General features: G+C 35.5%; 1 protein-coding gene across 3 annotated transcripts in view; it reads left to right on the plus strand.

Annotated features, from left to right (window-relative positions):
- The window catches only part of BANK1 (B cell scaffold protein with ankyrin repeats 1), a 299,128-nt gene that overhangs the window by 1,157 nt on the left and 281,449 nt on the right, over positions 1–16,522 (plus strand). The gene's annotated exons all lie outside the window — the stretch shown is intronic.

Consider the following 16,522-nt stretch of genomic DNA (forward strand, 5'->3'; position numbering starts at 1 on the left):
CTGGCTTTCAGTTAAAATGGGAAGTACATTTGTGACAATGGAAAATGGCAAGAAGGGAGTTGGAGCCCATGATCTCTCCATGTGTCAAGTTTTAAGTATTGAACATCGACACATTGAAAGCTGTGGCTTTGATGGAGGGCATTGGAGCAGCCTTTGCTAGTTAGCATCTGTCAACAGCTGGCCAGGCTGCTGGCCGAGTGCAGGTTAGCTGTTTTGTAAGTTCAGCTTGACAACTTAGTTACATGGGATGAACTACAATTTGTCTTAAACTTTTAGATTGAGCATGTCAGCCAGAAAATGACCTTTATTTTACTTGTACTCAAGTAATATGTTGAGGTACTTGCTATTATGAATAATGCCAGAGTGAATAATACCTTTTCTCTTTCTGATTATTCCCTTTCCTTCTCTGCACTTGTCTTCATCTCCTTTCATCCTTCCCAATATGGTACTTATCACTTGCTTTATTTACCTCCTTATTTGACCAAAATAATGAACTTTGTCATGTAGTGAGCTGTCTTTTGATATTAACCCAGGCCCTTTCCTAGATATGAGTAGTCTTCCAAAAGAACTAGTGCAGGTTAATCCTTTTATTAAGTGGATTGCTTTATTAATCAATAATCAAGTAATCCACTTAATAAAATGGGATTGCTTTCTGCTTTGGGCATCTCGATAGGCTTTGCTTAGGGGTCAGTCCACCTTCTTCATTTTAGAAAAGAGAAAACTGAGATGCAAGGAGTGATTTCCGCATAGTCCCATAATTAGTTATTTGAAGATCATCCATTCATCCCTTCACCAACAATCTATCACCCCGTAAGAGCTGTGTGGTAACAGAAATGTAAAACGGCAAAAGCAATCTAGCACGGTGAACGTGATTTCATGCCTGTGAAGGTTTTTCTGGCGTTGGGTGTGCACTGCACTTGTGGTGACGTCTGTGTGCACTGCCATCAGAGATGTCTACAAGTGTCCCCTTTGTCCTTTAGTGGGGCCCCACACTTAAACAATGTAAAAATGATTCACAGTGGAGACAAATTGTATTTAGACTGTATTTTGTGATTTGTGTTGAATTAGATACTATCCGCCAATGTCCAAAAGAGAAATTATCCTTTTGCTTCATTCCAAAACTAGTGATTTTAAAATTTAATTTTAACTGCTACCTTCAATAAGAACTGGATAAGTATTAAAGCACAGATTATTCCCTATGCTATAGTTTTTTTTGTTTTCATTAATATTATTTGATGTCTCTAATGAAGAGAATGAAATAAATCAATAGCTTAAAAACAGGGAGTTTTACCATGTGCTTACCATGTTTATACACAGCCTGTGAGGAACGTGGTCTCTCTGGGTCTCTCTCCTCTGTCTTGAATTTCTCGAAGATTCTGAAGCTTTTTACATTGACTACACTTTTCCAACATAGTCAACAACCTAGGTCTCAACCTAGATTTCTTCTTCTAAGGAGACACCCTGATTCTGATTCTACTTGCTGGCTGGTAAAACTTGCTTTCTTCAGACCAGCTGGGATGATCCTGATAAGACTAATGTTGCTGAGATTTTAATGATGCAGTTTCTAAGGGCATTTTCACTTGGATATGAGATAATTCTGTAATATCCAATTGCTTAAGAATTAAGATTTAAACAGTAGCATATTTGGTGTTAGACTTGAGGTAGCAGAGGAAACTTTTTGCCACATCTATCTGAACACATATTGTAGGTGACTGTGCCCGCTTATAATTACCTCGCAGCCAGTCTAGCATCATTGCTTATCCACTCTGTGATCTAGGGTGAATAACTCAATCCATCATAATTTTTAGGCCATTGGTCAGTAGTATCATATTTGCATATAAAATCTAGAGTTCTTGTCGGGGAAGCTGATCATGTTAATTTAGGAGAAACTTAAATGAATGAAGTCACCAAACTCCCACATAAAAAAAAAATTGAGAATATATCTTCCCGTTGAAAGACACTTTCTCTTCCTTAGGGAAACAGTGTAGTTAATAGTTCTGAGGAGAGGGAAAAAAGTCTGCAATGAAAGGAGCTATGAATAGGTTGATTAAAATGGTATTAGACTAGGACGGTTACAGGAAAGAATAAAACGGAAATTAAATAGGACAAAATGAGATTTTCCTAGATCACAGGGTACCAGCTGTGACCCAATTTAAAAAATATACATATGTGAAAAAAACAAGCATCAAACAGAAAATTGTGGGATACTTTGTCAAATTATAAGAAGATGGAGAATCTATTTTATCAAAATATTACTATTGGGTTAAAATAATCCAATGTGAAGTAAAGAAAAACCCTGTCAAATATAAATCACATTTTGAGTGTAAGTGGCACTTACCTGATCATCTAAGTTACAGTTGCTGTTTTATCAGTTTCTTTACATATTAGAGAATGTATTACAGTAGTTTTACAAATAGCTAAGAAATAAAAGTAGGGAGAGCAAACATTTCAGAAATTATCATTGAAAAATAAGTTGTTATATGACCTTAGAATTCTTTTGCTTGTTTTAAATATAGAGAATAGTTTCAAAGTTTTACTGCAGACATTCATTTAGTCCAAATGGTGAAAATATCAGATAATGTATGGAGTTATACTGCTCCTGTACTTATTTTTCACTCAAAGAAAAACAGTGAGCCATTTAGACATTTACCACTGGACAGAAATTTCTTTGTTGCTTCCACGTGCTCTGCATTGAAATAATCCAGAAGGACCACTTCCGTTTGTAATTATGGAAAGTAATCCATCAATGCCTGTGGTGTTTTATAAGATTTCCTTTGTGTCTAGTTAATTAAAATGTTATGTTTTGTCATACAAATTATGTGTCATATTTTCCTTTCCTTTAAGTTCCTGTACCACTTTTCCATATTGGTAATTCCCACTGCTTCATGTTTTATGTGATCCATTTTATAAGACATAATGAAAAGTACAAGAACAGTTCTTGACTTAGAACTCCATTTACTATTTGCCTTTTTTTGGGGGCGGTCATAATCCTTGCTAAGGATGAACCACCCTCCTTTGGTCAGGATCAATATTCTCATCCTTTTTTTTGTACCAGTTTACCCATAGGATCAAGTCTAACATTCAGAAGAATACCATAGTGTCAGGACCACTTGAAATGCTGGCCTTCTTTTAAGAGCTACCATTTATTGTGTTCCCACTTTGAATTCATATAATATGGATATCACATTACCTTGATAAGTGAGAGCCTCAGAAGATTAGCACCCAGTTTGGACAAAATGTTGTATTGTTCAGTGTAGTCATATGAAAATACTGAATAATTCGCTGTGTTCTTTCACTTCCTGCAAAAACTTTTCTAAACTGTTGAAGCTGTAACTCCTAAGTCTCTGTGTCTTTTATGAGGGGAGGAGTGGAAGGTAGAAAAACACCCACACAGCAAAGATGTACAGAAACATTCCATATCAAAGTGGTACGATTCTATGAAATCATGTCACTGGGATGACAAATTGTAAAGTACTGTATTTTACCATGTATAATGCTCACCCATGTTTTTGCGCACATTATATGTGGGATACCCATTATTATAATGGCATGTAATCATTATACCCATGTATAATGCACATCCTTGTTTTTCCCTCAAAAATTTGGCAAAAAAGTGCTCATTATACAAGGCAAATTATTATTATTTCTTTATGACTGTATGAAGAATCCTTAAAGTTTATGCATTTTCTATATTAGTTGATCACATTTCATTTATACATAATAAACTGATATAGTTATAAATTTCCAGGAGATAACTGCAATTTTAGTACAATTAGTGAATGACTAGGTCATTATTGAAAAGTGAATGAGTTAAAAATTTAGACAAACTCTACATTGATTTTATATAATGAGATAATTTTCTTAATTCTCACATTGTTTTTCAATAAAACTTTAGAGCTTTCACTACTCCAGGCACTTATTTGTAGGCAGAAGACCCTTCCCTTACCATGTCCTGCCCATCAATACTCATGTAAAGGGTAGAACCGTGTATCACCCAGGTTCACCAAAACAGTCCCTTGGGCCAAGAGTAGGTGCTTGATTCTAAGGTGGGCAGGTCAGCCACTTGACTGATTCATGACCAGTGATGGAGGTTGTCTGACTTTTGCAGATTTGTTGAACTCACTGAAGTCTTTTTTTTTCCAAAAAAGAGATAATGAGACTTGTCAGTGGAACATCAGTCTTTGATAATATACAGTAGAAGGTGACAGCCAGGTTGATTCATGTGCAAGATGGATAATTACAGAAGATGAGATGAAAGAATAGAGACAGCTATGTTTTAAGGGCTCATGAGCCACAAATCTAGTGGATACAGAGTTGAAGAACAGTGTGCTACTTTTACCCATAAGGCAATGGAAAGATCAGTAATCTAACATCACAGAAAAGTATTCATTCTACACCCTTGTCAAGGAATAAAATTTTGAGGTCATGTCATTATTTATTAAAAAACTATGTGAAACAACTAATATGTAACAGAAATGCCAAAATTCATAATGTGCCCAACCTGCTTGAATGTGTTTTTTAAGCAGCATTTAGTGTCTTGAATTCAGACAGAAAGACTACAGTTGGGCAGACTTCTTTAGGGTTGGAGTTTTAGCAGGTGGGTATGACAGAAAAAAGAGAAGGATGAGAGTTGAAACATGTGCAAAGATGTGATTGTAATAATGATACATAGATTCCAATTTGGATAAAAGGAAAAGATGGTCAATTAAAAGTAAATCTAAGGAATTATTTAGCATGAAACAAAGTTTTCATGAAAAATATGTTATTTTCCACTGATATTCACACTGAGTGTGAGAGCCAATGTGAGGAAAGAAAGGAGGAGGAGAAGGAAGGCACTCCAGACACATGGAATAAAAGAAGGAAAGAAGAAAGAGGGGAAGGGAGACAGAATACTTGAGCATGTGAGAAAAATCTATTCCTAATGGAATTTATGGAACTTGTCTCGAAAAGTTTGCATGAAAGAAAAGTGTTTGGTATGATGTCATAAGCTTTTGAGTACAATTAAGTTGCTATAGTAGCACTTATCTTAAAATAAAAATAATAAAATTCTTTCCTTGATTCCACATCTCCTCCAGTTACTATCTTTCCACACTCTGGCTGCCATGCTTTCAAAAGTTGTACATATGGAGACCATATTTTCATCTCCCTTCACCCTTCAACTCATTTGAATTTGGCTTTCATCTCCTTTGCTAAAGCTATTTACTTCTCTCCTTAAGGTCGTCTGTAAGTTTCATATGCCAAATACATGGGCTCAATTCAATCCACATTTTAGCTGAACTACTCGAAGAATTTGAGCTAGGTCACCACTCTTGTTTTCCCCAAACAATTTGGTTTTATTTGATTGTTTGTTTTTGTTTTCTTTTTTTAAGATTTTATTTACTTATTTTTAGAGAGAAGGGAAAGGAGAGAGAAAGATATTTCTCTTACATATCACATTGATTGGTTGCCTCTCGCAAGCCCCAAATCCCACAGCCCAGGCATGTGCCATGCCTGGGGAATGGAACCAGTGACCTTTAGCCTTGTAGGGCAATGCCCAACCAACTGAGCCACAGGAGTCAAGGCCCAAAATATATTGTTTTTGAAGTCGTCATTATACGCTTTTCTTTTTAGCCTCTCCTCAATAATATTGGGCAACACCTCCTTCTGTACCAGCATTTAAATGTTTATTTTCTTTTTTTTATTTTAATTGTTGTTCAAGTACAGTTTTCTGCCCTTTACTCCCATCCCAGCCCACCCCACCCCACCCAACCCTCCCTACCTCCTGCCCATCTCCACCCTTCCTTGTTATTGTCCGTGTGTCCTTTATACTAATTCCTTCAAACCCTTCCCCCTTCCCCTGAGATTCCCTCCCCTCTTCCCTCTGGTCACTGTCATCCTATTTTAAATTTCAGTATTTTGGTTATATTTTGGTTGGTTGTTTGCTTTTTGATTAGATTCCTGTTAAAGGTGAGATCATATGGTATTTTGTCTTTCACTGCCTGGCTTATTTTGCTTAGCACAGTGCTTTCCAGTTCCACAGTTCTCTAGCATTAAAAAATAGAATACAAAATCTCTCCATAATTTTATATTGATTGTGTTAAAATATATTGAATTTACTGGATTAAATAAAACATTATAATTAATTTTATCTTATTCGTTTCAATGTAGCTATAAAAAATTAAAATTAGATATGTGGCTTTCATTTGGTATTTATACTACATTTCTGTTGAATAGCACTGCTCTATACTTTCAGAAAAAAAGTTCCAATAAAATCCACTAAAGATTTGATTTCTCTTTTGTAAACTACTGTTGAACATACAGGGTCTGGCAGAAGTAACACCTGGTTGAGTGTGGTTGGTAGGGTAATAATATGGGTGTAATAATTTATAGTTTTAACTTGAACATTTCACCTAAAATGTCATATGGTGTGCTTCAGTGTGACATTGTTATGTCACAGAATTAAATACTTTAGACTTTGTAATAAAATGGGGGCATTTTCTGTGCTGGACCCTGTATATTATCAGATAATTCGCATAAATACTAATGCAACTCATAATTCCTTCAGCAGTGTAGAGAGAACCTCTGTCCATTCATGCTCACCACAGAATGTACTTTCACAGTGATATTTCACTGTAAAATATGAAATATTAATTAAATTTTAATTAGCATTTTAATATAATTGGCTCCTATTTTGCCTTACTAATTTGTAAGATTGTAGTGCTTTATATACTGATGATTTCAACTTATCTTATGTATCACAAACATTTTTTAAAATGTATCATTTGTTAAATGATTTCAATTTTGGCATTTGCTGCTACTGCATATATTTTAATGTTCCTTGTTTCAAATATACGTAACTTTCTTTCATAGCTGCGGTTTCTCATCTTGACTAAAGAAGTCTTACTAACCCCTATACAACCAATAGAGTTTTCTAGTTTTTTTCCTGACATTTAAATTTGTTATAGTTGCTTGTGGTATACCTGGAATTTATTTTTGTACATAGCATGAGACTGAAATCCAACTGAGTTCTTTTTTAAAAATAAGGGTAGCCAATTGAGTAACGGCATTTATTAAATAAATCCTATGCTTCCTGTCGAATCAAAATACCTCCATTGTCCTCCAGCAAACTTTCTTATATCTTGAAATTTGCATTCTGAATTTTCTATTCTCTTCCACTGGTATATTTGTTTATTCCCAAGCCAATATCTGCTAAGGAGAGTTCTCCCAAGAAATCTTCTCTGCTCTAATTATCTTGACTATTAGTAGATATTTATTCTTTCATTCTTCCATTTTCATTTCAAATTATTTTATCTACTTCTCTTCCTTCCCATGCAACAATTGGAGTGTTATATAACATGTGGTTTAGAGGCATTTAATAGAGAGCAATCTAGCAGTTTTAAGCAGGAAGAACTTTAACACAGGGAATTAGTTATTACATAATCGATGTACTGCATTTTTTGGTCTATAACACATACTTTTCCTCCCAAACTTGGGAGGAATAATGGTTACTAATGCTGCTGTTGAGTTCTGTTTATATTTACATTGGTGAAATATTATGTTATTTATGTTATTAAATATTTTACTACATTTTTTTGCTTCAAAAAATTTTTTCTATTTTCCTCCTCTAAAAACCTAGGTGCGTTTCTTATGGTCTGAAAAATACAGTAAGTGTCTTGGAAGCAACACCTAAGCAGGGCCACCAGGGACAATTTTTATAACTGACCCCTTGGGTAGGGGCAGGGTAGTGAGGAGACATCCATTATCACCAGGAGGAATAGAGGAAATCAGGAAGGCACTGAACCAGCTATTGGCTGGGCAGAATCAACTTTAAATGGTATTAAATCTTCCACTGGGTTAATTTGGGTAGAAAATTCTATGTACAAAAGGTCCTAGGTTTAAAAGGAATATATAGTAATTTTGGTTTATTTAATCAAATGACAAAGTTGGAAACTTTCCACTCGCTCATGTTACCAGCAAATGAATGTTGAACTTTCCTGATGTCGTTCTGTGAATGAATGTAATGAGATATTGCTTTCTATATTTAAAATGTCTTTCCATGTAACGTTTTATTGCAAAACTGGTTCCTTGAATCATTAGCTGGAAAATGTGACCTCTGCATGGAAATTATGGAAAGGAAAGATATCTAATTTTCTATTAGTATTAAACTGTATAAGATGTTAAAAATAAAAAAGAAAACATGTAATACTTTTAAAAAGGAATTTAAGATAGATCTTTGGATATGCATAGAGCATTGCAGTTTAAATTATATCAAGATTTTTATTTGTATTACAGATCAAACTAATCTCCAAATAACTTACACATTTCTTTTCCAATTTAACATTGGCAAATGTTATTTTAAAAGATACCTGAAGCTCCAAGTTGTGTTTGCATTTGTGGGCTGATTATCTGTACTGATATGTACATTTATCTATATTGACTCAGATATGAATCTGTCCCTCACTTGTGTGCCTCTGAGCAGAGTACTTATTTAAGATTCCATTTTTTAATATCTGAGATGGGTAACACACTTATTTTATAAGAACATAATAGTAGGTAAATGTAATTCTGTGTGTAAAGTGCCTGGAGCCCTCATAGCAAGTATTTAACAAATGGCAAACATTATTACTTTTGGCCAGAACTAGTATTCAACTTTCACTTTTATTAGAAGGAATGTGTTCACATGGCTCATTCTGTAATTTTCTGGTGTCACATACACACGAATCTCTGGATCGAGTACCTCTTACACAAGTTCTTCCAGTTCCCTTGTTTGATCTTTCTCATCACTATATTAAACACTATAATGTCTCTAGTATATATTTGGGCATTCAGTACAAATTGTATTTGATGAAACCTATGATCTGCTATGAAAGCAAATGACATGGTACATGAGAACTGTGTGATAATAATGAATGGATAAAGGACCTTTTCCCTATTTTGAGAATTTAATCCTGTTTATACAGCATATATTTCAGAATTAAAATGTGGTTAATTTTTATTTGTTCTTGAAGGAAACTTGGTCTACAACTATATCATACATTACCTCTCCGTGCCTGCCACAAAAGCACAGCACACGCACAAACCTGGATCACGATGGAGTTGACTCAGAATCTCTTAACTTTTGTGTAAAGGCATTTATAGTAACATCACATGGATGAAAATGAGAGTTTATATAGTTTTTGTAGGTAAAGCTTCAGTAATAAGTTCAGAATTGTTTAAATTATGTCTGAGCCATTTATTTCCTATAAGATATAAGTTTATGCAGTGTGTCACCTAAATCTTTGAGGGTGAACAGACTAACAGAAAGCTCCCCTGAAACAAGTTTCTAGTTCTGAGTAACCTATGATAATTAGAAAGTATCTGTGACTATGGAAAGGAAGGGCTAACTTTTCTACTTCTTCTAATAAGGTCAGGTTGATGAGAAGTTAGCAGTTAACATATTTCATTTCTGCTTATCATTAGGAAAATATAGTCATTAAAAAGTAGATTTATGTGTCATAGTATAAGTATTATATCACCTCTTAGAATAATTTTCTGATCTGCAGCACATAAAAATCTAGGCTTAGGTTTCCCATTTGGAGTTGGAAGCCTAGCTGCACCATTTACTTCTAATTTTATGACTTTAGGTAACTCTGTCACATGACCTCTCTGAACCTACCTCATTATGAAAAGATGAAAAATCATTTAGTTATATACGCCTGCCGCACAGCAGGTGCCCAGCAATTTATAGTTACACCATGGTGGTTGCTAAGTGAGTGAGTGGCCATGTGGGACTTTACAAAAAGTGACATACTTCTTGAATCTAATGGCCAATATACTGGAAAGCTTGAAGTTATACTTCCAGAGCTTCATTCCTTTAATATTATGTTGCCCAAAGTGTATTCTGTAGTGTATATGTTCCTTGAAAAAAGTGTCCTATGGCGAAAGAAGTTTTGAATATGTATATTAGAACATTCCAATGGGCTGAGAAATTCTGCAACTAACCGTACGTCTTCAACGGTCTTGAATCCATTGTTTCACAAATATGTTTAATGTGGGATGTCGTCATCTCAACATTGGCAGAGAAACAAGTTTGTTTGTTTGTTGCACAGAGTTATCATCCCTGTTCAGTTGCACGTGGTTCTTGAGAGGATGATTCTCACAGTCAGAGACTGGCAGCACTTCTTTCAGCCGGGTGCGCTCATTCCGCCATGTAAATAAAGTTCTTACCCGTTACTGATGACCACATTTTGAATGAATGAGAGGGAGGGAGGCCTATTATGGGAATAGAACTGAAGGGGCTCTGGAGAAAATGGCATTGGTAGGCTGAGAAGGGTCCACACATTTATCCGTCATTTTATTTTCTTATGATTAATTCAGTCAGGTCACAGCTTTGGTAATGGGATATGCTACAGAAAATGGAAGGAAAATCAAAAGGTGATTATCTGCTAGGGAAAGTAAAGTGTGTGGATCAAATGGAACAAGGAGCCCTGGCTAGTGTAGCTCAGTGGATTGAGCCTGGGCCTGCAAACCAAAGGATCGTGGTTTGAGTCCCAGTCAGGGCACATGCCTGGGTCGCAGGCCAATTCCCAGCAGGGGATGCACAAGAGACAACTATACACTGACATTTCTCCCCCTGCCTCCTTCCCTTCCCCTCTAAAGATAAGTAAGTAAAATCTTTAAAAAATCAATTCCTTTAAAAAAACGGAACAAGGAAAGCACATGGAGAATTCTAATGTAAGACTAGTTTCTAGTGTGTATGTTTCTGTTTAAACAGCACTGGTGCATCTCAGTTGAGCAAGTGATCTTACAGATATTTTCATGTTAAACTGCCACTTTGTCAATAATCATGTAGGCTATGTTAGTGGTCTCACACTGCTTAAATATTGAGATTTTATTTATGAAAACATTCCAAAATTAAGAGCAACTTGACTACATGGCCATAAACAGATTGCTTTCGTGTTAGAAAAGTCTGTCAATGAAACATATGTTTGAAGCAAGCACATGACTATTAAGAGTCACCCAAATAAATTATCACTAAAATACATTTCTTCTTGAAACAACAGAAGCTGATGTAAATGTAAATAACTTAGCCAGAGAATGGATTTTATGTCTTGGAGGTTGACTAACATAACAGGTTATGTCGAAACAGCATTAATATAACAATGGCTTTTATTATTCAGACTGGGTGCTCTTGAAAAAGCAGCATAACCTCTGGCATCGGTCAGCAGAGATAAGCGTGTTAATAAGTGCTTGCTGATTAGCTGGTACAGAGAATGGCATTAGAGTATTCAGTTAAGTTGATGACAAAGGATAATCAAAGATGTATCCATTTCTCAAAGCCACATTTCTGAATATCCTTGGAGTCCTCTATCTACCCTTCCATAACTAACTTCCCTTGTTTTGGTACTTGTTTTTTTAATTGTATGGTTTGCAAAAGGGCTTTCTTTCAACATGACAGCAACAACAAAACACCTTAAAAATTCATGAAACTTTTTACACAACATAATTTTAAGGCATTTTAAATATTAAATTAACTTTTAATCTGATAATAAGTAATTCAGTTATTTTTACTAAGATTCTATAAGTTTTTAATTTAGCTTACAATATTTAGCTAAATAAAATACCTTCTGGGGCAAACAGAGACAAAAAGCACTATTGGAATTTAAAAGCAAATGAAATTCAATATCCTCCATGTATGTCTAGAAGATTAAATCATTTTTAGTATTCTTCCTTTCTAAAAGAATACAGGCATACAATTGAAAATATCTCACAAAGACTTTTGTAAAAATATAAAAAAGTGGTGCATATACATCTAGTTTTTATTTTTCTACATTTAATAGTTTTACTTGTTCAGCTCTGTAGTTTTAATATATTTAACATTTGTATGTGCACTTTAAAATTATATTAGTGTGGCCATTTGATGACTTCTTATTCATAAATATTTCAATTTTACTGTCTCCTTGAATATATTCAAAAACTATAACAAAAAACAATAAGAGAAAAATCCACAATAATTCAGTGATTTACTGGATAAAAGGATAGATCATCTTCCATACAGGATTATCAGTAATTAATACAAAGAAAGATTTAATTTTATACTTTTATTTATTTTTTAAATTTATTTTTCAGTTACAGTTGATGTACAATCTTTTATTAGTTTCAGTTGTACAACACAGTGATTAGACATTTATATACCGTACAGTTATCACCCCAATAACTCCAGTATCCATCTGGCACTATACATAGTTATTACAATATTATGGACTATATATATGCTGTGCTATAAATTATTTTCTATGCCTATTTTTATAACTGGCAACTTGTACTTCTTAATCCCTTTCACTTTTTTTGTCTACCCCTCAACCCTCTTCCCATTAGGTGACCATTAATTTGTTCTCTGTATCTATGAATTTGTTTCTTTTTCGCTTGTTTATTTTATTTTTAGATTTCACACATAAGTGAAATCATGTGGTATTTAAGACTGAATAGTTTTTAATAACATAAATACTTTTTGGTAGCACTGGATTTGAGGTCAAGTAAGGACAGGATTGAGTCCTGACCCTGTCACTAATGGACCTTCACCTCTTTTTTAAAAATATATTTTATTGATTATGCTATTACAGGTGTCCCATTTTCCCTCCTTCACTCCCCTCCACCCTGCACACCCTCCCACATTCTCCCCTTTTAGTTTATGTCCATGTGTCATACATATAAGTTCTTTAGCTTCTACATTTCCCATACTATTCTTACCCTCCCCCTATCCCCTATCTATTTTCTACCTACCATCTATGCTACTTATTCTCTGTACCTTTTTCCCCTCCTTCCCCCTCCCACTCCCCTGTTGCTAACCCTCCATATGATCTCCATTTCTGTGGTTCTGTTCCTGTTCTAGTTTGTTTTTGTTTTAGGTGTGGTTGTTAATAATTGTGAGTTTGCTGTCATTTTACTGAACATGTTTTTTATCTTCTTTTTCTTAGATAAGTCTCTTTAACATTTCACATAATAAGGGCTTGGTGATGATGTACTCCTTTAACTTGACCTTATCTGAGAAACACTTTATCTGCCCTTCCATTCCAAATAAAAGCTATGCCGGATAGAGTAATCATGGATTTCTTGCTGGATAGGTTCTTGCATTTCATGACTTGGAATACTTCCTTCCAACCCCTTCTCGCCCGTAAGGTCTTTATTGAGAAATCAGCTGACAGTCTAATGGGAACTCCTTTGTAGGTAACTCTCTCCTTTTGTCTTGCTGCTTTTAAGATTCTCTCCTTATCTTTAATCTTGGCTAATGTAATTATGACATGCCTTGGTGTGTTCCTCCTTGGGTCCAACTTCTTTGGGACTCTCTGAGCTTCCTGGACTTCTTAGAAGTCTATTTCCTTCTAAGCCAGAATGGGAAAGTTTTCCTTTATTATTTGTTCAAATAACTTTTCCACTTGTTGCTCTTCCTCTCCTCCTTCTGGTATCCCGATAATTTGGATGTTGGAGTATTTAAAGATGTCCTGGAGGTTCCTGAGCCTCTCCTCATTTTTTAAAATTCTTGTTTCTTCACTCTTTTCTGATTGGTTGTTTCTTTCTTCCTTCTGTTCCACTCCATTTATTTTAGTTCCAGCTTCCTTCCCAACACTATTGGTTCCCTATGCATTTTTTTTATTTCACTTAGCATAGCCTTCATTTTTTCATCTAATTTGCGCCCAAATTCAACCAATTTTGTGAGCATCCTGATCACCAGTGTTTTGAACTGTGCATCTGATAGGTTGGCTATCACTTCGTTGCTTAGTTCTATTTGTTCTGGAACTTTGATCTGTTCTTTCATTTGGGCCTTTTTTTTTTGTCAATGCTCCTGTTTTGTAGGGAGGGGCAGAGCCTTAGGTGTTCACCTGGGCAGGGCAATCCAGTCACTGTGTTGTGATGCAGTCTGGATGAATTAAATGTGTCTACTTTAGCTCCTTGGTTGTCGGACTTCCATACAGTTCAATTTTCTGTCGGTACTGGTGGTTTTTGTTTCTAAATTAGGGATGTTGTCCACCCCTATTTTGGCTGTGCAAGGAGGCACAATGTATCTACCTATGCCTATATCTTGGCCAGAAGCCCTGGACCTTCACCTTTTGCAAGCCATGTGACATCTCTGATACTCAGAAGGCATTATGTGTCCTGGTCATCACCTTAATTATTCAGAATTGTTGGCTCATAATAATTCAATTCATATCTCTTATCTTCAAACACTGCAGAAATTAACATTGCTTTCTCTAGGCATTTGGAATTGAGGGTGTTTATCAAGAAAGAGTGGACTAATGCCTCTATAGTTTTATAAAGGAGTAATTATCCTTCCTTATTCATTTATTCTTCAAACATTTGCTCTTGAGTTCTTATGCTGGGCTCAAGGGATGTACACAAAGGTGGCTCCAGCCCCTGGGACTGTATTTAAGTGAACTATGGATGGGAACATCTGAGTGGCTTTATTTCTTCTTATATTCATTCTAATCCAACATCAAATGACTCAAGAAAACCGCAGTCTACAAAATCTGAATAACTTAGTCATTGGAACTAGTTAGCAGGGACAGAAAACAGTGAAGAGTGTTTTCTCTGAGTACTAGGGGTGACTCCTGATGCGTACTGCGGTTCCAGAAAGTCACTAATCATTTCAGAGTGCAGTCACGAGTGCTGTCCCCTGGGACAGTGCTGTGCAAATTTCAGTCATTTTCATAAGACCTTCCTCAATTTTTGGCTATACTACCTATCCTCTTATTTAAGAAAAAATTTTTTTAGCTTAAATATAATTTTTTCTCTATAAGTGATAAATTAATAGTACTGTGTAAGTAAAAGTTGAGCATTGAAATAAGATAGTGTTGAGATAATTATAGCTATGGAGAGGCTCTGTCCACTTATGTCACTCTCTCTTTGTTCATAAAGTCACAAGCCCCATACTGAGACATTGTCCTTGAAGTAATCAGAATTGGAGACGTTTTCTACCCGGATTGCCTTTCCCCCTCTCTGACTCTGTCTTTGTGTGTCCGGGAGTTTGCAGCCCACCCACTGCAAACACTGTCTCCAAGGCACAGAAGGTCAAAACGAAGGTCAAAACAAAGTTTTATTTAGCACTCACAGGTGTCAAGCACTATGGGAAATGCTCTAAGTATGTTATCTCATTTCACTCCCACAACTGATTTCATAAGTGATGTTATCCAAATGTTACAAGTGGGAAATTCAGCCTCAGAGAGGGAAATTATCTGCTTACATTTGGACTCTAGAAGCTTGGCCTCTTCACCACTAAATGACTCTGATATGAATTCATTTCAGTCGCACAAAGGCACATCTATAGACCCACATCCAAATGCCTTTCTTCCCATGAGGACTTTTCTTTTAAATTAATAAAATAGATGTGTATATAGAAAGTCATTTTAATAGAAAAGTGTGCAACAAAAAAGATAATATAGTTAGTCATCAATAGATCAACTTAGAAACTTTTTAATAAGGGATATAATAGACAACCACAGTTTCCAACTAATAATTGTAAAAATTTAGAACATTTTGCTACTTTCAAGGACCTTGGAGGTGAATGAAAAAAACAGGAAGTGAAATAACTACAAAAAATGCTAGAAAAACAGTGTCTTAATGAAGGCCATTAGGATATTTAAAGTGAAAGCTATAATACAAATGTGATAAAAATATATTGTAAAATGTTTGTAATAAAGAGTGCAAGGCTACTAATTTGCAGCTGCCTAATGCTTTGCATCTTCGAAAGAATTTTCAACCGCCTAGTAACTGACTGTTAGAAAATTCTTCTAATGCATCATTTACTTTGATTCAATGACAAATCTAAACATGATCATTTAGGCTACTTTGTCAGGGTTATCCTACAAACACTGTGTGAGGAGAAGCAGAAACTGTATTGACCATTTTTTGTTTTACTTCAAAAGGCTATAGGAAAGGAAGAAAAGGAACTAGAGCTGAAAGCAGTGTTCAGATGTTGTGGTGGATAGAATAATGGTTCCCCAAGGTGTCTCCATCCTAATTCCCAAACTTGGGAGTATGTTAGGTCACATGGCAAGCAGGATTTCAGGTTGCAGAAGTAATTAAGATCATAATCAGTTTACTTTGATGTGGGAGAGTATCCCAGATTATGCAGGTGGGCCATTAGTGAAAGAGGCAGGCAAGAGAGGCAGAACCAGAGACATGGCCACGTGAGGAAGACAGCCGATGTTGCTAGCTTGGAAATGGAGGAATGGGACTATGAGCCAAGAACTGTGGGTGTCCTCTAGAAGCTGGCAATGCAAATGAATGATTCTTCCCAAAGGCCTCCAGAAGGAACATATCCCTGACGACATCTTGATTTTATCCCAGGGAGACCCATTTCAGACTTTTGTCTTGCTGAATATAAGATAATAAATTTCTGTTACCTTTAAGCCACCGAGATTGTAGTAATATTTTACAGCAGCAATAGGAAACTAATGCAGATTTTGAAATATATGTGGACTCAGTAAGGACAAAGTATAGATGAATGAAATGCCTCAGGCAGTACCTTATCCATCAGACAGTCATACTCCATTAGTCTAGTGAAAAA

This window comes from Artibeus jamaicensis, unplaced genomic scaffold, assembly GCF_021234435.1.
Source record: "Artibeus jamaicensis isolate MK-2021 breed Jamaican fruit bat unplaced genomic scaffold, CSHL_Jam_final contig_452, whole genome shotgun sequence".
In the NCBI taxonomy this organism is placed as follows: domain Eukaryota; kingdom Metazoa; phylum Chordata; class Mammalia; order Chiroptera; family Phyllostomidae; genus Artibeus; species Artibeus jamaicensis.